Here is a 23,011-nt window from a genome sequence, read left to right on the forward strand (position 1 = left end):
ACACATATAACTTTCCAATGACACAACAATCGCCTCAATTGGAGTATGTATGCAAAAGTTATGCCACTTAGAAGTTGACCTTCCTATTTCGACCACCATAATTCAAGAGGGTGCCACATCAACCCCCATAACTCAAGGAAATGGTGATAGTCACATGATCATGACGAACAAGACTCTATAAGTTTCCATATTATAACTCTGGTTAAGAGTTAAGGGATTCAAATCTAACCACTAGTAGGTTATCAAGTTGCGTTATAACCAGGCCACTAGGAGGAAAAGGGGTTATGTTATTTTTGAGTGAATTTGTTCCATAGTTGAGTAGAGTAGATGAGAGAGATAAGGAGAGAACACAAATAGAGGATTTATGCATTACAATAGCCCATGGGCCATAGGCCTTAATTCTTTATACTCACAACCATTTTCTATTTAGAGAAAGAGAGCAGAGCAACCTCACCTTCCAGCTGGCTTTTCTCCCAGTTACTCAAGTTATATCTTGTGTCAGTCATGGTTTGTGAATTTTTATTTCATTTTTCTTTATTTTATGCATAATTATAATTTGCATGCATTAGTAATAAACTATTATTTATAGATCGATAAATCTAAAAAGAAATAAACCCTCATTGTGTAGACTTTAGATTTTTAAGTATAATTTTATCAAATATGTTGTGATGAAATATCCAATGGAATATCCATGATAGTTTCCAGATCAATTAGTGAATATTACTAAGGACATGGAGCCATAACAAGTGTAGAATTAATTCAAGAAAGACAAAATGTACCAAGAAAGTCATGTTGGACCAATTTACATAAACGAGGATTATATTGCATAAAAATTTTGAATGTAGTCAAAAGGGTTAGTAAAATTGGTTATTACCAATATTCTTGGGTATTTAACTAGCTATTTGTTAGTAGGCACTCAAATTGAATCCCATTGGGGGATATGCTCATTTCTATGACAACACGTTTACTAGGGATGCCATCCATGATTGTGGGAGGCATCCCTTAGGTTTCCCTATTAGAATTTTCTTAAGAATACAAAGTCTTGAATGCTTGAAAACCTTAGCACCAACATGTTCTTTTGTTGAAGCAAGAGTAGGACCTTCTTTAAACATTAATAAAATACAAATTTACAAAAAACCACCCAGACAGGTGACGAAGGAGAGAGACCCTCTCAAAAAACAAGCGTTTCCACCAAGCAAAGCTGAACAGGAAAAGGCTAAAAAGGAACCAGAGTAGTGGAACTGATCAAAAATAAAAAAGGGCTCCACCGGCCCCCCAGGCCATGGAGAGAACCGTGCCCCAAAGCAACTAAACATCCAAGGTGGGTCCATGCAAACCCCGCCACCAAACAAAGTGTACTCCTTAAACTACAAAGAATATCTGACGGGCCCAAATCAACGGCCCCAGACAAAATCGCTGAGGGAAGAAGCACGCCACTTAACTGGCCAATCTCCCAACGTGCACGACCTTTCACCGCCGTTGATTTTCTAAAATGGATCGGACGGACAAGGTTCATATCGCACCTACAAAGAAAGCCGAGCTTTAGCCAGCGATGAGGGCAGTATTCAAACCGGCCCCACCGCCACGTGTCTCCTCCTGATAGGAATCGCTGCCAAAATGAGAAAACCACTTTCTGCCTTTGGGGTGTGTGATCGCCAAGAAATATTTCCATAGTTGGTTTGCCAACTTTTGGAAATGCGTTTGCCGAAAGTGCCAATCGAGACTCCCGCCCTGCCCGAGCTAATGATGGAGGAACCGTCCACCACAAAGCTGGTTGGAAAAGAAACACAGCCCCTCAACAGGCTGTCCATCCCCAAGGTCGAGTCAACTTGGTTCATGGTCCAAGGCTCTGCCACAAAATTCCGACCTATCACTTTCTGCCTGTTCATGTAAAATCTCCTTAAGCCTGCTCCGCGGCAACTCATTCCAATTTGAAGCCACTTTGTCCTCTGTGCTGATAACACCTTGGTTGGCTAGCAAGTCTGCCAACTTGTTCGCCGACCTTCGAACATGCCTAAAGTCCACTGTATGAAGGCTCTGTAAGTGGTGTTGTATCCACTGAAAGCCCTGAATCAGTCTCCAATTTTTTGAGGCTCTTTCCGGCTTAGTGCCCCCGCTGATTTTCTTGATTGTATTGATGATAAGTTCAGAGTCCGCCTCCACTATTACATTTTGCCTGTTTTCCTGATTCAGGAAATCCAAACATTGCTCCATAGCCATCAATTCTGCCAAGTTATTAGTAGCTTGCCCCAGATGACAGTGGAAAATGAAGAGGACACTACCTTTCTCATCTCTTAACACCCCTCCATAACCAGCGGTACTCGGATTGCCTTTTGAAGCTCCATCTATGTTGAATTTCAGATAACCCTTTGGAGGAGGATGCCAAATATCGTTAGTATTCTTCATGGAGATGAGATTTCTATCCAGACCCTGAGGAGATATGTTTTGCAGGCCCAGCTCACAGAGAATTCCCAAGTCGGTAGCCGAAGGGGGGTTCTTAGGGAAATTTCGCACTGAGGTGCTGACCATTTCCTTGAGCTGTTTTAAGATCAGCTCAAAAATGCAATGGGAAGTCCTCTTTTCATCTTTGAAGATTCGGTTGTTCCTCTCTTTCCAAATGTTCCAAACAATGAAGCCTGGAAAGAGAGTCCAAGCAGTGGCGAGAACTAAGTTGTCTGAAAAATCTCTCCTCCAGTTGGTTAGGGTGTTGCAGATATCATTTTGTCTTTGTCCGTTTGATGGAAAATAAAGGAAAAATAATCCCACAAATTAGAAGAGAACATACATCTGTTCAGGAGGTGCTCCATAGTTTCCTCATGAGCCTCACAGAGCTGGCATTTGGAGGGTCCCAAAATACCCCTCTTCCTGATGTTGTCCCAGGTCAGGATTTTCCCATGCTGAACCAGCCACATGAATAGTTTAATTTTCATCCAGCCCTTATGTCTCCAAAGGTTAAGCCAGGTTTTATTCAGAATTTGAGAGTTAAGGTCAAGGAGAATGAGCTTTGCTTCCTTGAGGTTAAAAACCCCCTCATTATTGTTGCCCCATCTCAGCTGATCGTGGCCCTCAGATTTCAGAATCTTCCTTTGATCTAACATTTCCTTGAGAGTTTCTGCTTTAGCCTTCAGGGTGTTGTTGTCCCTAAAGTCAAGATTCCTCCAGAGTCTCCATTTTTCATTGTTATTGGTTTGCTCCCAAAAGTCTTTGACCTTAGAAAGTCCATTGTTATCAATGTTTTCCTTGAGCTCCTTTGGGTCTTCGTTTAATAAAATTGATTATTTTGGCCATCTATCCTCCCAGAACAGGCTGAGATTTCCATCTCTTATTTCCCAGAAGTTGTTTCCTTGTACCAAACTCCGGTTATCAGGGGCATTGTTCCAAATGTGCGAGCCCTTTCTGCGACCAAACATTCTTATTAGATCCTGGTTGTGCCATGTGCTGGCATATTTTTCTTTTCAAACAGTTTCCCACTGTGCCTCTGGCTCTTTAACCCATTGCCACCATAATTTGGCTCCTAGAGCCTTACTGAGTATGTTAGGGTCATCCAAACCTAGCCCACCAAAGCTCTCGGGTTTGGAGATCTTATCCCAAGCCACCAAGGCCCATTTCTTACGATCCTCCCCCTTACCCCAAAGGAAGTCCCTTTGAATGGATCTGAGTTGATGTAGGACACTTTGAGGAGCTAGGAGAACGGATAGCATAAAGATAGGGATGGATTGAAGGACAACTTTGGTCAGCACTAATCTACCAACCAAATTTAGAGATCTAAAAGTCCACTTCCTGATTTTGTCTTGCAACTTGTTAATTACAGGTTCCCATATACTCTTGTGTAAGGGTTTGGCCGTAAGAGGAACACCCAAATATTTCGAGGGGAGGAGCTCTCTTTGGAAGCCCAAGATTCTGGCTATATTTCTTTGAATGGCAATGTGAGTGTTAAAGAAAAAAATCTTAGATTTAGAAAGATTTACCTCCAAACCTGAAGCCATTGCAAAGTCTCTCAAGATTTTCTTATAGGCAAGAGCTTCCTTGACCGTAGGGATTCCTTGCAGCATGGTATCATCCACAAATTGTTGATGGGTTAAGGCACGACCCTCTTCAGAAAGTTGGAAACCCATCATGAGTATAAAAAGAAAGGGATAGAGTGGATCTCCCTACCTTAAGCCTCTTGAAGGAGTGAAAGTCTCCGAGGGTGATCCATTAACTAGGATTGAAAAACTGGGTGAAGTAACTAGGGCCATGACCCATCTGACCCAGTTATGATCAAACCCAAAAGCAATGAGAACTTTTCTGATATAAGTCCAGTTTAGCTTATCATAGGCTTTGGCTATGTCTAGTTGCATGATCATTCCAGCTTTCTTGTTGCTTGTCAATGAGTGAACCACCTCATGAGCTTGAATGATGTTGTCAAGGATTTGTCTACCTTCCACATATCCTGATTGTTCTACAGATACCAGGGAGGGAAGAAGGGGTTTGAGTCTGTTGGCAACCACTTTGGAAATAATTTTGTAGACAACATTGCATAGGGCTATGGGTCTGAATCTTTCTGACATTTGGGCAACCTCCTGTTTGGGGATCAGGGCGATAAAGGTGGAGTTAAGCGCCTTCAGGATAGTTTTATCCCTTCTTGAGTCTTCCACCACGTTCAGAATGTCCTGTTTTACTATAGTCTAGTAGGCTTTGAAGAAGTCTACATTGAACCCATCCAGACCTGGAGCCTTGCCATTTTACATCTCTTTAAGGACCTCACTGACCTCCCCTTCTGATACTGGTCTGTTGAGGTTGATATTGTCTTCTTTGGAAACCAGCTTAGGTATATGTCTAGATATATCCCTGATGGATTGATCTCTGTTGGAGCAGGTCTCCTGAGCAATGCCTCGAAAGTGCTGGACCAGTACTACTTCGATTTCTTCTTGCTTGCTGAGCATATTGCCTTTCTTGTCCTTAATAGAAGAAATCCTGTTGTGAGCTCTATTCGCCATAGTGGATTTGTGGAAGAATCTGGTGTTGCGATCTCCTTCTTTTAGCCATTGCACTCTGGATTTCTGCCTCCAAAAAATCTCCTCTTGTTTATAGAGGTTCTCCCAGTCTTGATGATATTTATTTGCCAGTTCATTTTTCTCCTTATCAAAACCCTCTGTAATCAGGGTTTGGTTGAGGTTCTGCATTTTCCTTTCCACAATTTTTTTTGCTTCAAAAATGTTGCCATATTCCTTTTTGTTCCACTCCTTGAGCCGGAGTTTATCGTATTTGAGTCTTTTTTGCAGAAGAAACATTCTAGTGCCTTGAACTTCTAAATCTTCAGACCACCAGATGGCTATGTTATTATAGAAGTCTGGGTGGGAGAGCCATATATTCTCGAATCTGAAAGGTCTATTCTTAGGTTTGCCAATGCCTTGAATGTCTAGTTGAACTGGCCAATGATCTGAGCCTCCAAAGGGAAGAATACTCACAACTATGTCCTTGTCCTTGGTTATCAGATCTTCTAAAATTATAAATATATCCAGTTTGGAGGCCACTTGAGACTCTCCTCCTCTTCTATTTTTCCAGGTAAAAGTACCATTATTTATAACAATATCCACGAGCTTCATACTATCTATGAAGGGTTGAAAAGCCCAAGGATCTTTGGTTAAAATTCTGGTTCCTCCTTTTTTCTCCGATAGCGTTTTTATCATATTGAAATCACCCCCTAGGATCCAGGGGATATTTGCATGTCGTTCTCTGAGCTTCTGCAATGAATCTAGAAACAAGAGTTTACCCTCCGGCCTTTGTGGGCCATACACATTTGTAGCCAGGTACAATTCCTTATCTCCCACTGGCTGAATGATCACTGAAAGATAATCTCTAGATGCTTCAACATCTATCATATCAATCTTTTGGGGGTTCCAAAGCGTGAGAATTCCTCCTACTGTATTCTCTGCTTTGACCTCCAGGAATTCAAATCTGTTGAGCCATTTACTGTGAATCTCTTTTACTTTTTGAATGGAACATTTAGTTTCCTGAATGAAGATCACATCCGGGGCTTCTTGTTTCATTCTGTTACTTAATAGTCTTTGTTTTCTTTTACTACCTAGACCTCTTATATTCCAAGACGTGAACTTCATTATCAAAGATTTGTAAAGGAGTAGCTGGATAGGTCTTTCATCTTACTTGAATCTATCATTAGCTTTCCACATTCCATCAGCAGCTCGTTTTGTTTTTTCCAGCCTCTTTTCTTTCCTGGGATTCTTGGTGCTAATCCTGGTGTGGCTTTCATAGCTTTCACCCCCTCCTTGCCCTGTTTTTCATTTTTCCTTAGCTTTTCAAATCCTTTGTTCTGAGTTTTCCAGATGAACAGCTACTGAACTCTGTGGAACTCCTCTTGAGGTAGCGAATCCACTCCCTCTTTGGTTCCTTGTTTCAGGAAGCCTTCTAGATCTAGATTTTCTTTCTCCAGAATTTCCTGTAGCTCATGATCCTCCATCTCCATATCACTCTGGGTCATTTCCTGATCCATTTCTAGTTCTGCATCACTCATCATATCTTCTTTCTATTTATTTCTGTTTTGTGTTTGCTCCACGTTGTCCTCTTTTTCTTCCTCCACTGGACTGCCTACCTGGACCTGATCTGCTTGTTCCACTATTTCTTCCTCTTCTAGAGCTTGAAACCTATTTTGACTGGCCTGATGCTTGTCTGTCTGAGATAGTTTCGGTCCTCGTTTGCTCCCTTTTCCTTTCTGGACCACCTTATGGAAGCTTTCTGAATCCTTCATGGTGTTGGTTTTACCTATGTTTCTTGTTTTACTGAGAGGGCAGTCTCTGAATAGGTGACCATGCTCATGGAATTTACGGCATATGAAAGGGATATGTTTGTAATCCACTGTTTGTACCCATTATTCATCCAACACTTCCAATATTAATTCATCCGGCAGTGCTTCAGAGAGGTCCATCTCCACACATATCCTTACAAATGATGTGTATTTTCCTCTTCTAGTTGCCTCAGAGGCTTTGACAAAATGCCCTATCTTGTTTCTTATGGCAGATAAGGATTCTAGTTGCCAATAATCCAAAGGCAAAGACAAGAGTCTTACCCAGACTAGAACCGAGGTGAAGGTTTCGTGTTCTGGGACAAAATTCATCACCCATGGTCGCATATATAGGCCTGTAGCTGCGTAAAAGTAGGGCCCTCCTTCAAACACTCTATCCTTGTCTTCAATATTTGCAAAAACTACAGTAAAGAAACCTTTTGATCCCAGGTGAAGTTCTATGCTACCTTTTGGTTTCCAGTTGTATTTAATCCATGTTTGTAAAGCTTTTTCAGTGGGCCATAAGCCCATGAACTTACAAATTATTGCATATGTCTGCATGTGGTCCCTATGCGCCCGAAGCGCAGGGTCATTCAACACTACTCTGGGCGCGATTGAGGATTTGGGCTTGCATGGTCCCTTTGGTTTTTTGTCTTTTATATTCTGTTCTTTGTCTTCTTCCTTGTTGTCTTTAGTGTAGTTGCTCTCCCTGGTTTTGGCTCCATTCTTCCCCTCTTCTTTGTCTTTCTGCCTTACTTCTTCAGAGGGATCTCTATCCTCCTCAACGGGTTTCTTGCCTCTGTTAGCCACTTTCTACTTGAAGGAGGGAGTGGAGCTCCCTCCCTTGCGCTCTGCCATGAAGAACTCGCTCAGATGGCCGCAACCCTAGTTTCCTAGTTCGTGCGCTGTGTTAGAATTCGCCCACTGCTGCATCTTATGTTGGTTAGCACCAACATGTTCATTTAAAAGAAATAGTTTTATTTTTTCCAAAATAGACCTATCGATGAAGAAGTTTCACACTTTATATGTTTTAAAAATGGATATTATGTCAAGGTTTCTCTAAAAAAAACCATTAATTGTTGAAAGATAAATTTCTAAAAGTTAAGATCAAAATTGCAGAGAATATAAAAGAACACATCCAATAAAATAATTCACAAAAAAAACATCATATGTGAAACTTATGGACATTTTAAAATGGCCAGTAATTTTTTTCTTACAAGTCCTAGAAACTTAGTTACATGGAAATTGATCAATCAAACATATAGGGGACATGGAAAAAAATTTGACTTTGTCAAAGTGCCAATATGGTATTATATAAACATGTTGTGTATGACTAATGAAATTTCATTCTCTAGAAGCACCATATGATAATTTGTGTTAAGGTGGAAACATTATTAGGGATATGTTATAGTATGATTGTTGATGCAAAATCGATTTGGTAGTGATGTGGCACATATGCCATATTCTAATGCAACAATTATGTAGAAAGGTTATGACTCCCTATGATATCACACCCATCCATAAAATATCTTTATGATTGCAATAAACAAATTCAATCCCAGTATTAGAGAAATAACCACCGTAGTTCACAATTCAATTTCAAATGAGTAGGGATACATCGAAATAATATAACTATTAATAAGATTCTACAAAATCAAACCTATACTATTTAAAAAACAAACTAGCCAAGCTCTCAATCTTTCAATAAATTCATAAATCCTATGCATACATATTTTGAATCCACAAGCATCCAAAACACACAACCAAGTTAAAGGAGAGTCAAAGGCCATTTTAACATTTACTAAATTCGCCCCAAATCTGAGTGTTCGAGTGGTAGACGATAGCTTTAAATGCTTACATGATTACCATGATTAAGGACATTAAATAAAGAGATCAAAGATGCTCCAAACTTACCTTCTATGTAGCTAGTAGATCAATAAGAAGTTGTGGTGGCATGTTGTTAGTGACTCATCATTTATGGTCAGATTGGGAACACTACATTTTCCCATCCACTAGTCTTACTCACCATCTCGATGACACTAAGGAGCACATTAAGAAGGCTGATGGCAATGGCAGTAGAAAGCTTAGTGAAATGCGTTGTCCATACTCTACTACAATGGTGGGAGAGCGCGACAAACCCAAAATGAGAGGAAGAGGCTGAGGTAGACAACCTCTTCCTCCTTGGAAAAACAATGGAGTGAATCCCTTTTATGAAAACATACCTTAGCGATATCAAATCTTGGTCACTAATTTGGAGACCCATAAGATGGGAAATACAGGAGACAACTTGTGCGCACTTCATAATCTGTTGGGCCGCTACCTAAGAGATCCAGAGGATGCTATGATAGTGATAAAAGGACGTGTTATGGATGTATATTTACACATGAGACAAGCTCGAGAAACCCTACATGCCACATGGGGGCTTCAATCATTGAACCTTTCACATATCACGTGTGTTCGTGGAATACTAAACACTACCCTTAATTTGACTACATATTGGAAAATACCTCTAAAAAGCACATTATTTAACCCCCTACTAATATGAACCCAATACACCTTCCCAATTTAAAAAATCCCTACTTTCACTAGACATTATAGGTATCCATTTTTTCATTAACTTTGAGCTCTATTTTTTATACTACCAATATAAAAACCCTTTACCCCCTAATATATGCTCAATATATTATGTTATTTATTCCACAATATATATCCCCAAATATGAATGCATGTGGTATGGTATTACTCCACAGTGAAGCCCCCATGCCATGCCATTGTTGGAGCTCTAGGATCACTACTTATGCCTCCTCCTCCCATTGAAAATTATTCTTCACAGATCTGAACAAACTCTATTTTGCAAGGAACTAGTCCTTGAAGGTATACCATGATTAACACAAGGGGTCAAACCATATCAATGCCTTGGATTCAGAGCAGTGAAATGGAGAAAATAATTAGAAAATAGGGGCCACCGAAGAATAAGCTCCAACCAGTGGCCAAGGTGTCTTCTCCAATCCTTTGCCAATAATGTACACACAACCTAATAATCATGACTACTATCACTCAACGCAGGTGGAATGGGAGGGTTCACTCACACGAAGGATGGCGAGAAGAATCTAGGTATGTAGACCCTGACACTGCACACGTCACTGATGAGAACCAAAATCTCTTGTTGGTGTTATTCTTCTACCACTATTATGTTTTTTTGTGTTATAATTTATTTCTTTCAACACATTTGAGGAGGATATTTGGCTTCCTTTACATGAGTAGATAGTCCTACCTATAACAATTTGGTGATGGCTAGTCACTTTTACATTTTGCTCAAAACTAACAATGTTTGGCTAAGAATATCCATGGATGTAAACTATTTAATTTTTATATAATGAAATGAATTCTAACTTACAAAAATAGAAAAATCCATTTACTAACTTCATATTTATGTCTGTGTTCCTTGGATATTGTGCTTACAACTACTTTATCTATTCAAATCCAAATGCAATGCTTCATATTCCAATGTTTAAAAACAACCTCCATGGACAATAAGTATTTCACCAATTACACTTTTTTTAAATATCAAATTAGAACCAAAACTAAGAAAATGTAAGAAAATGTGCAGGATAGCTACAATTATAAGAATGCTCCTACATCAAATTTTCCTAGGTGGAAAATATGAGAAAAATTATAATAACATTGTTGATAAATCAATAGATATTGAATATCTTGATATTTTCTTTCTTTTCTTCTTTTTGATCTTCCACATTTTGAACCACACTTTTTATATTTAACTAACAATATTTCAAAACAATTTAATCTTCCAATAATTAGTAGCAATTGTAGATAGAATAAAAAATTCAATGAAAATAAGAGACAAATAAGAGACACCAGGTATGGTCAAAGACAGGGGAAAAACCCATAAGGGGGAAGATCGTTTTAAATTCTTCTTCTTATTAGATTGTCATAAAATGTCCAGCAAAGAGAAAGTACAATGATCCAATTCATCAATCACAAAACTATCTAGCAAAACCAACCAAAAAATATCAAAGAGATGAGCCCAATAGATAGATCTGATTCAAATCAATGTTTTCCAGCTTGTAGTCAATGATCACAATCTACAATCAACTATCATTAAAACCCTAGGTCACAGCGGCATAGATCTACTAACCATGCAAGTAGTTGAGGCTTCTAGCCACATGGAGAATTTTGTATGCGTGTGGCTACAACTAATGTTTTTCATGTTCCAACCCTGTAGCTACAGACCAAAACCCTACCTCACACATCTGAGCTTGAGCCCTACAATTTTAGACCTATACGAACCAAGTTTCATGAACCAAATTCAAACCTATGCAAGCCAAACTAAAGAAGAGAAGAGAAGAAGATGCTTAATATTGATGTCCAAATGAGGTTCTCTTGACTTGTATTTATAGGCATCTAAGGGTGTCCAATTTCTCTTTAGGGATGACTTGTCCTTTTGTGAACATGTGGGTTTTCATAATAAAGTATATTTTTCCTTAACCAAATTAAATTCTTCCAAGGGCTAGGAGGGGTCTTTCTTAATGAGGAAGACTTTACAAAGGAGGTAATTTTTCCCTGAGCTACCAAATTAACACTTCCCACTCTCATGCTTTCTCTTCATTTGTACCTTCTCAAATCGTAAGGCTAAATGACAAACATTTTTTCATTACGACAACTTCTCTACAATTGTCTTCATTTTAATGAATGACTTTAGTCCATCCATAAACTATATGATATTTTCCTCATTTTCTTATACAAAAGAATTTGTCATGACCTTGCAACAAAATTCTTCAAATATTTTTCTGCTTCAAATTATCTAATATTCTCTTTGTTCTCAAAGTGTAATTAGAATTTACAAACTCATTAATAAATTTGGTAACTAGATTCTCCCAATTCTATATCTTTTATTTTCTTCCCCAATTTATGTACTTCTTTTGTCTCATTCCATTTACAATAATAGTGCATTTCTTCAATCCACTCCTTTAATTTATATGGGTCAAAACTTCAATAAAACTCAAGCATCTGCATCTTCATTTAGTGCTCTTGCATATGCTTGTCTTCATATTCATCACTCTCCTAGATCGCTTTAGCTATGATCCCCCCCTTTCTATTCTAATTTATATGCATCATTCATCTTCATATTTGGTCATAAACGCATTGCAATATCTTCCATAACCTTTGAACCAACATTCTCTTCTAGTTCTTTCTCTCACTAATTGAACTAGTCCCCCTGTAATTCTAGAATTTTCAATGTAGAGCACACACACTCTCTCTTTGCAAACTTTCCCACAAATTTATTTATTTATTGTAATTCTTTCTTCTAATACAACATCCACTACACCATCTTTGCAACCTCCTATTATAAACTATTCAACACCTCATCCTCCACGACCTTTACATAAAACTCTTCAAGATTAGATTTGTATCTCCTCTTAAAATGTCTACCTAATTGCGTTGCTGGAGATGTGCTTCACTAACTTGTTAGATAAATTTTCCTACCATTACACCCTTTTGTGGTCATTTATGGTATTCCTATTTTAGTGTAACTGTTGTCTCATAGATTTCCCCCACTTCTCATGGTAATAATTCTACATGTCTCTCCTCTTTTTCACTAGAGCTATCCCATTAACTTAGTATTGCACTTGCTTTAATACCATATATGCATAGAGGCTAGGACCCTTAATGATATCATCAAAAATTAATATAATTTCTCCAAAATTGCTATAAATAATGTTAATCCAATATTAAACATACAACAACCATGGTATTTAATTCAATTGAAAATAAGTCGAAATATACCATAATAAGAAAAAACTCAACATAGTTAACTGAAACAACAAATCTACACTATTTATTACAAAAATTGAACAAGATCTCAATTTCTCATTACATTCATAGAGCATTTGCATATGTATATGGAATCCACAACCATCCAAGCTACATAATTCAAATCAAAGGAGAGCCAAAGTCCATTTACTTTATCACCTTCATATTTATTTCTACACTGCTTAGCTTTTGCCATTACAACTACCCTAAATGTACAAATTTCAAATTCAATGCTTCATATTACAATGGTTGATAATAAATTATTGAGGAAATTCAATATTTTAGTACATCACATTTTTTAATTACAAAATAGAACCAAAAAATGCACAAATGCACCAAAATGTGTAGGATAGCTATAGCACAAGGCATAATCTTACATCAAACACCCTTCATTTGAAGATGTAATAATACTATTGATAAATCAACAAATGTTGAATCTCTTCATCTCTTCTTCTTTTCTTTTCTTTCCTCCTCTACACTTTGAACCAATCATCATTCAACACTCTCCATTTAACATCATTTTCTTCCTCTTGGTGTTTTCACCTTTTCACTTTGTATTTGTAAGAAACTCATATGTGTACTCAACTTTTCCATATTATTTACCTAATTCAAATTCTTTATGATTCCCATCATATCTTCTATCACTTGCTACAACTCATTTAATTTTTTATTTTTGCAAACCTAACCTAAAAGGGATTATTTCTTCAAATATATCCCTCCTAATGGCTCCTACTACATCCCCATCCTCCCTCTTCTACACCGTTACGACCCAACAATGCTTACTGCTCAAGAATCCCCTTATTCCATTTTCATTTTACTACAACCACTCCTCCATTATAATCATTTTCAACTTGTTGTTGCTCTTCTATACATTCACTCTCTTACATCAACTCTTCCTACCACTATAGCTATATATTTTCTTTGTTTTTCTTTACTTCCTCTACTTTGGTGCACATTATACTTCACTTAAAAGAATGTAAACAAATTACTGGAAGACTACTCTCTTCTCTTATACACCCTTTGTTGCTAAACCACTCACTGTTGCAACTTCACTCATTGTTGCAACATCTCTTCCTTGTAATTCTATTGTTTCTTCTTTATTCTTCTAATATAAATCATTCTTCTACACTCCCCTTTGTTATTTCACTCACAACAATCATTTCATATAAATTTTCTTCATCATTTCGTCAACAACATGCACCCTAATTTCACAATCAACATTCTCTAAAACTCATTTAGGTTAAGTTTCTTTCTTTCTCCTCTCATGCTTTCTCTTCATCTCACCTTCTCAATTCATTAATCCTAAATTGTAATCTTGTTATAATCATTGTAAATTCTTTACAATTGTCTTCCTTATAATTGATAAATTCAATCCACCAACAAACGACATGATCTTATCCTCATTATCTCATATAAAAAAAACTCTTAGGCCATGCTACAAAATTCTCAAAATACTCTTCTACAAATATCTTATTCTTGTTGAATTTTTATAATATTCTTTTCATTTTCAAAGTATGCAAAATAATTTCCAAACTTATCTCACAATACATGACCTTCTTCTCCCAATTTTTGTTTTTTTCTTTGCTTCTTCATTTTTTGTCCCTATTCAACTATTTCCACCAATTATATGCATAGCTCCTCTATCTATTGTAGGTAATTTTCACTCTTTTGATGTCTTTAATCACATTTCACTTAATAACTAGTGCATTTCTTCAATCCACTCCATAAATTTATCTAGGTATGAACATCCATAAAACTCAAGAATATCTATATCGATTTGGTGCTATTAAACATCCTCCTCTTCATATTCATCACCATTATAGATCTATTTGGCTATGGACTGCACCCCACCCATACCAAGCTAATTTGAAAGTATCCATCCTCCTCATATTTTTTTCAAACACTTTGCAACATATTCCACTACCTTTGAACCAACATTCTCTCTTCTAGTTCTTCCTCTCACTACATGAATTCCTTTCCCTACCATGCTACAATATTTAATCCAACTTGTAGTCTCTGTCTTTGCAATCTCCTCAAAAACTTGATATTTTTTCTCATGCAATCATGCCTTCTTCTACAACATTTATACAACTTCATTTTGTAAATTCTTCAACTCCTCATCCTTTGTGACTTATACTTGGTGATGTTCAGGACTAGAGTTGTATATCCTTTTACAATGCCTATTAATCCTCTCAATAGAGGTGTGATTTTCTAACACAATCATATAAATCCTCTTAGTATCATACCCTTGTTGATGTCCTTTGCACTTATCCTCTTCCATTGTAACTATTGTCTCACGGAACCACCATCTTCTCTTGGGAATAATTACCCATACCTCATATTTTTTTTCTAGAAGTGTCCCAATCCCTCAAGATTTGGCTTGTGCTAATACCACATGGGGTAGAGATACCACAAACCCCTATCATATTACTAACACACATAGTATAATTTCTCCATAACAATTATAAACAAATCAATTATAGTATCAAATTTACAATGACCATAGTCTCAATCTAGTTGAAACAAGTAGAAATACACTATAGTTATAAATTACTGAATTGAAATGACTAAAAAAATATTTTCACTATTCATTAAAAATATTGGACAAGATTTTGGGTCTCCAATATAATCATATAGCATATGCATAGGTCTCCAAAATCCACATCCATCCATACTACACAACCCAAATCAAAGGAAATCCAAACACCTTTTGTTAATTCATAACTTCATGTTTATGTCTTCTTTCTCTAGCTTTTGGCCTTATGCCCACCCTAACTATTCAAATTCCAAATACAATGATTCATAATCCAATGGTTGACAAAAAATTAGTAGGGATAATAAATATTTCACTATATTTCAGAAAGTTTGTTTTTATCTAAGACTAAGCAAATGTAGAAAAATGTGTAGGATATCTATAGTGCTAAGGACACACCTAGATTTTATACTAGGCCACATGATGGGGTATGAGTTGGTAGATAGTGGCATGGCATGTACCATGCGCCACTAGGTGACATTGCAACCCAAAGGAACAAAGTGGCAAAGTCTCTTAAAAATAATAAATTAGTATAGGTTAAGATGTAAAGGGTTTCAAATCCAATACCACATGTATAAATCATAGCATAATCTCACAATGAAAGGAGAATAAGAATATTTAACATTAAAAAAATGTTTTATCTTAAAAAAAATGTTTAAAAAATACTTAATACAAAATGGATGATTCCCACCAACTAGAGAAGATTATCCATCTTCAGGGAAAATAAAAGCTAATTTTGTTGAACCAATAGTTCCTCTTAAATAATCAAATCACCCTAGTTGCATATGTCCAATCGAATTGGAAAAAAAGTTCACTAATTTGTATAGATATGAAGAGCATTTATGAATATTCAATATTAGATAGATAAGGCTTTGAAACTTGATTTCATATCCAATAGGAGATATATGCATCTTTTTTATTGAAAATGTTTGGATATCTATTTGCATCACTAATTAGAACTTGTACCAAAATGGTCTAATAACATGTTTGAATTTTTGACATGGTCACAATATGAACAAATAAAAATTGTAAAAATACACACTAGATATATTTTGTATAACCCTCAAAATAGGAAACATCCATGGATCTAAACAAAAGATTTATTATGCCTTACATCAATTGAAAGTGATTGAAAATATAATGCATTAAGCGCTTTATTCTCAATTCATGTTTCTTATATTCTCTTCACTCTTCACTCATCATTCATCAATTGTCTCTTCTAAACTAATGTGTACTCTACCACATCTACAACAAACAATTTGTCATGCCAACTATGCAACCAACATTTAGTAAACATCCAACTCCTTGCGTCATCATCATACACATGAACACACCCTTTGTTATTTTGATTTCAAAAATAGTTTTCAATAGTTTTGTATTGATGATATGTCTATGATACAATGTCCATTTCAAGTTATTTTGTTTTTTATGATCAATATTCGTGCACTGATGATTTCATATTTTGCAAGTTATTTCACTTGCTACTTAAAAGTTTTCAAATCTTCAAAAATTCCAGGCTTCATCCTTGATTTTCAACCTTCTGTGTGGGGTATACTTTGTTCATAATAAACATTTTTTTAACAAAAAATATTTTGGAGCTAAATATTTTCTAAGAGAAAAAAATTGGTGCAATTTCATTCATTTTTTAGGTCTTCTATAGAACATAAAAATTAAAGTTGAAGGAGATATAATTAAATGCACCAATTGGAAAAACTATATACGTCCAATCATAAGTGCTCCAAGTGAAAAATAGTGCCAACATGCACAAATTCTTTTTTGTAATAAAATTAAACAGCAAAGCTATCAGGACAAGTGAATGCCTTGAAGCTTATGAAAATATATCACAAAGACATGGAATGGAATAAACCTAACAACGATCAACATAATTCATTGAGTAGAAGATTATACCAACATAGAATATAAACGAAGTTCTTCATGATAAAGAAGCGACCACCATTGACATATACCATAAAAAGGTGCCATCTAGATGAGGGAGTATTCCAAAGGACTAAAATTCCTCTATACATAGAATATAATATGTGAATTATATATACATGAATATTCTTATTATGCCTTACATTAATCAAAATCCACTAATGGTACAATGGATCAAATTTTGTATGCCAAATGCTTATTTTTTAGATTTCTCGTCACTCGTCAATTGTCTCATCACCCCATGTTTTATGTAGAAAAGGTAAGAATTCTATAGGGAGAGATTGCTAAGAATAACAAACATGATTTAGTTCAACAACTACTTCAATTGATGAGCATAATAATTACCCACTCAAAATTTTCTAGAAATGCATAAAATCATTTAGAAATGAGTAGTTCAATTATCTTAATAATATCTTTGGAGAATTATAAAGATCAATTACTATTAAGAATAGTAAATTACTTGATTGAGCATGTTATATACCTAAGGGGGATAATATGGGGTACCAAGGGAGGTACCCAAGGTAATAATGTAATAATGGGATGGGCCATAGTAATAAATAAGGTGGTTAACCCATATCATGTAAGGGACCACAAGTAGTTAATAATAATGTAATGGGCCCATGGTATTAGTTGATGGTATGAGGGAACCATGGTAATGACCCATGGTATTGTATGTATGAGGCCTATATAGAGGCTAGAGACTCCACATGGAGATGTAGTGAAGGATTATTGTATTAACAGGCATATGGCTTGTGGAGTGTTCTCCTTCCTTAAGGAGTGAATGTATGGTGTTGCCCTACCTTAAGGGTTTGATCAATAAAGAAGCATTTCTATCTATTTCTCTCTTATTGTTTTTGGGTTTATTCCCATTATCATATATTTTCGGGTTAGATCTACAACAAGTGGTATCGGAGCTATAAGAAAATTACATTATAGGATATTTCCATCAATAAATAGGTAGAGTCCACAGAGGTTGACGCAGAAGATGTTCCAGGGACTGACATATCAGATGATGAGCATATGATGGTCGACAATCAAACACAAACAGAGGTTGAAGCTGAAAAGGTAACAGGTGCTGACACATCTGATGAGGATTCAGTGGTTGAAGTCATATTGGAAACGAAGACACCACAACAGGCACCACGGCAGGGTGAATTAAAGAAAAAGGCACCGTGGGTTAAAACTTCAACATATCATCACCCACATCACCCCGCAAGAAAACAACCAACAAGATGGCAACCAATTAGTCATAAGGACAACAACCCCCGTATGACGGATAGCGAGGAGCGATGATCCACCTACTACACATCAACACAGAAGAGCTGCCATGGTCAACTTCCATCTCAAGCGAGCGAGGCACCAGCAAGATCGAGAGTTCACCTTTCTCTTGGATGGCTAGATGCACGTGCATGGTACCAGTGGACTACTCTTTTGAGTAGATCTTATTATTTGTGTTCTTCCCATGTTTCGGGGACGAAACATGCTTAGGGGGGTGGAATGTTATATACCTAGGGGGGATAATATGGGGTACCAAGGGAGGTACCCAAGGTAATAATGTAATAATGGGATGGGCCATGGTAATAAATAAGGTGGTTAACCCATATCATGTAAGGGACCACAAGTAGTTGATAATAATGTAATGGGCCCATGGTATTAGTTGATGGTATGAGGGAACCATGGTAATGACCCATGGTATTGTATGTATGAGGCCTATATAGAGGCTAGAGACTCCACATGGAGATATAGTGAAGGATTATTGTATTAACAGGCATATGGCTTATGGAGTGTTCTCCTTCCTTAAGGAGTGAATGTATGGTGTTGCCCTACCTTAAGGGTTTGATCAATAAAGAAGCATTTCTATCTATTTCTCTCTTATTGTTTCTGGGTTTATTCCCATTATCATATATTTCCGGGTTAGATCTACAACAGAGTAGGTCATCCAAATAATGACATGTAATCCTAAGTAAACACTCAAGACCATAATATTGTAGACTAAATTAAACCTAACAATTATATCCCAAATATTATGTTATAATATCATGATCATAATATCGTAGACTAAATTTAACCTAACAATTATATGCTATAGATTATGTTATAATATCTTAAATGTTGGAGAATAATTTTCAATTAATTTTGATATTCTAAAACCTCTCCCATATAATTAGATAACTTATAAACTATAAATTTTACTCCAATATTTAAAAATTTTGATATTCTTAATTTCTATTCCTCACTATTAATTATCCTTTAAATATATGTAATGAAAAAAATAGTATTCTTATCATTTTAATAACTATCTTAAAAAAGCATACCTTTGACAAAATTTTCTTTCATAATTTTTATATCTAATTTATTATTAAAATATATGATTCTAAATCATAAAGTATATTAGGCAGATAGGCCTTTCCTATGCATTAACTTTTCGTCAACACTTTTACCCTGATCTGTTCGATCAGAGGAGACACTTTCAACTGTGGATCTGAACCAGAAAAGGAAACAACGGAAAATCAAGAAAGCACGGAAAGTCCAGAAAGCCGGAGTGCTCGTTTTGGCAAAACGCAAGATTTTTTGGACGCCATGCACCAGAGTATGCATCAGCCTTGCTGTTTCTATTATAAAGCACTGGTCAAGGAGCTTTCCTCCCTTTGCCTCTTCAATGCAATTGCCATGCATTTCATTCATCACATAGCCGAAAAAGAGGAAAATAGGTAGCTGGAACTGCGCCTGGGCAGAGAATCTCTTGTCCCAGACGAGCAACCAATAAAGCAATTGCTTTGCCTGTGCTTGAATCAGTTCGGCCTTTTGAGGTATTTATTAGGCAATCTTGATCTGGAATTCAAGATTTGCAGGGGTTTTATGGCATCCAGGGTGCTTCCATTCGTGAGCCGAAGAACCTGCAGAGTTTGGTCCTCAGCAAGGTCTCATGAATTCCGTTACACCAGTTCCCGTAACATGAATTCCTCTTCGAAAACCCTGCAATATTCTTCGGTGGCTGCAGCCACGGCTCCTCAAGTTCGCGCAGATTCCGTCAATGGAGCCATTAATGCTCCTGCTGCCGTTCACGACTTCGAAGATGCAGAGGGATTGTTCTCGGGCTTAACGACGAGGAAGCTTATTACTTCACTTTTCAATCTCCTTCTTGTTTCCTGCGAGCCTGTCGCGGATCTGGGCATGAAAGCGCTGAAATCATGTCTGATGGATTACGCGCCTTACAGAGTACTGCTTCTCAAAGCCGCAAAGAGGACTACGTTTTCTCATTTCTGCACTGGTGAGAGCGTCGCAGAGGCCTCAGATACTTTGAATAGAATGTGGGCGTTGGGTTTGAAGGGAATTCTTGATTACAGCTTAGAAGATGTTGTGGATAACGCTGCCTATGATGCCAATCTCCGCCAGTTTCTCACCACCGTCCAGTCGACGCCTCTGCTTCCACTTGGATTGGCAAGTAACTCATCTTTGCCTCCTTTCAATCCTCTGTAAAGTTTTTTGTCCTAAATTGTCTGCTAACTTCGGCGGATTTGGTGTTACAGGTAAGTTTTGCCTGTGTGAAAATCACGGCCATCTGTCCTCTTGCTCTTTTGGAAAGAATCAACCACTTGCTAAGATGGCAGCACCGCCATCCAACCTTCAGCCTGCCCTGGAAGGCAGAGGCTTTGCCTGTTCTTGCTCCGTCAAGCCCTACTTACCACACATGCTCTGCGCCTGAGCCATTGATCCCCACCGAGGAAAACGATCTAATTTCAACGGAGCAAAGGTTGTTTCAGCTCTGCCGAGCCTGCGAGGCCATTTCGCTTCCTTTGCTGGTAGATGCAGAATACACAGCCGTTCAGCCTGCCATTGATTACTTTATTTACAGAGCATTTTCTGAATACAACAAAGGCCTCGAGCCTCTGGTGTATGGGACTATACAAGCTTACTTGAAAGATGCTTTGCCTCGTCTAATTGAGGCATCCGAAGCAGCTAAAAAGCAGGGCATTTCAATGGCTCTGAAACTTGTGCGGGGTGCCTACATCACAAGAGAAAGTGCCGAGGCAAAATCATTTGGCGCCCCTTCCCCTGTACATTCTCTGATTACGGACACACACAACTGTTACAACGCCTGCACTTTGTTGATGCTAGAGAAGGTTTCTAAGGGCGAAGCATCACTGCTACTAGCTACACACAATTTCGAGTCTGGTAAGCTTAATTTCAGAATTTCATTATTATTGTGTTGATATCAGAATGTTCAATTATGGGATTTGATTCATTATTTGTAATGGTAACGATTTATCAGCAAAATTGGCCGTTGGTAAGGCTGAAGAATTGGGAATTATGAAAGGAGGGTAGAGTGGGTTACAGTTCGCTCAATTAAAGGGCATGTCGGACAATCTATCTCTGGGTTTGGTCAAAGCGGGATTCGAGGTGAGCAAATATCTTCCGTTTGGACCAGTGGAGAGTGTGATGCCTTATCTCATCAAGAGAGCCGAAGAAAACCGCGGGACGCTTACTGCAAACAAACGATAGTAACCAATAGTAAGGTTATTGTAGAGGCAGCCATAGGTATAGAATTATCCTCTGAAGTTGATGACTTCTTCACTTTATATTTAGATTTCAATGCTCCTATGGTTGTAATAAATGTTTCAAATGCACTTAATGAAAATGTATCCGTTGTTGCTTGGGGAGACGATATGATCACCAACACCCAACAAAATCCAACAGACATACAATTATCAAAGTGCTCAAGGTTGCTATTCCAGGAAAGTTAAATCAATAAACTCAGCATTTGGGATCTTATCCCACAAAGCAATTCTATTTCTGCTCTTCAAATTCCTTCAAGCTTTTGAAAGTAAAACCAATGAATTATCAATATAACTTTACAATAATAAAAAACAATTAGAAGGCCTTTAGCCAAGTCAAATTGTTCATCCGTTAGGCTTGAACCAACATCTCTTCTAGAAAAATTCAACAATTCTATTTTAATAATCATATCGGCCTCTCTCAGTGAAAAGAGAGTTAAAGAAATAGTTTATGATGCTGCTGAGATTGAACGGGAGTTTGTTTGTGATGCTCTCCCATGTGATCTTGTTGGGATGAATGCTAAACTCATGAGTCAGTACATTGACTTTGTTGTTGACAGGCTTCTTGTATGCATTTGTTATTGTCAGGAATAAGTAGGGCTTTGTATCGTACATGCATATGATGTAATGTTTTACCAATTTAATTGGGCAATCTCTTTGTTGGCAATTCAGATTGCATTGGGGTATAGAAAAGTGTATAATGCACAGAATCCATTTGACTAGATGGAGCTGATCTCTCTTCAGTAAGTATTTGGTTTTTATTGTTGATTACATTTCCTATGTGTTTGTATTTACTTAGAAATTTGTAATTTTAATTGGGTTTCTTTTCAATGAATGTGCCGAGGGAAAACAAATTTCTTTGAAAAAAGAGTTGGGGAATACCAAAAGGCCTCTGTTATGTCTGGTTTGGGCAACATGGAGGGAAACCATATATTTAAATTGGACGCAGATTTTTTAAATTTGATTAATTAGCCTCCCCATCTTGGGAGGGAAAGGATGGTGGCCCATTGTGCTTGTACAAAGATTTTCATTGAGTGAAATTTTGATGGCGTTTGAAGTTTCAAAATCAATCCTATCTCTTCCATTGTTTTGATTAATTAGATTGGGCTATTCCTTTAGGTTAAGGGTGGCCCTTTGTGCTTGTACAAAAGGTTTTTTAATGAGAATGAATGCATTTTGGGTTTCAAAATTAAATTTCCTTCTTTTTTTTTTTAAATGATTGTTAATACATTTGAGCCAATTATTTTAGGATCTATGTACGAAAAACAAAAAATTGTTTACTAGTAAGATAATAAAAAAATTTCCCTAGCATACAGAATTTCAATTTTCATGATTGTTAATACATCTGAGGCAATTATTTTAGGATCTATGCAC

The 23,011-nt window shown here is 37.0% G+C and overlaps 1 pseudogene; it reads left to right on the forward strand.

The window, feature by feature from the left end:
• Positions 1–4,527: 4,527 nt before the first annotated feature.
• On the forward strand, positions 4,528–21,584 carry LOC149142421 (proline dehydrogenase 2, mitochondrial-like; annotated as a pseudogene).
• The last annotated feature ends 1,427 nt before the right edge of the window (positions 21,585–23,011 follow it).

This window comes from Pinus tabuliformis, chromosome X (genome assembly GCF_031772625.1).
Source record: "Pinus tabuliformis cultivar Carrire ecotype Pingquan chromosome X, CPIR1, whole genome shotgun sequence".
Lineage (NCBI taxonomy): Eukaryota > Viridiplantae > Streptophyta > Pinopsida > Pinales > Pinaceae > Pinus > Pinus tabuliformis.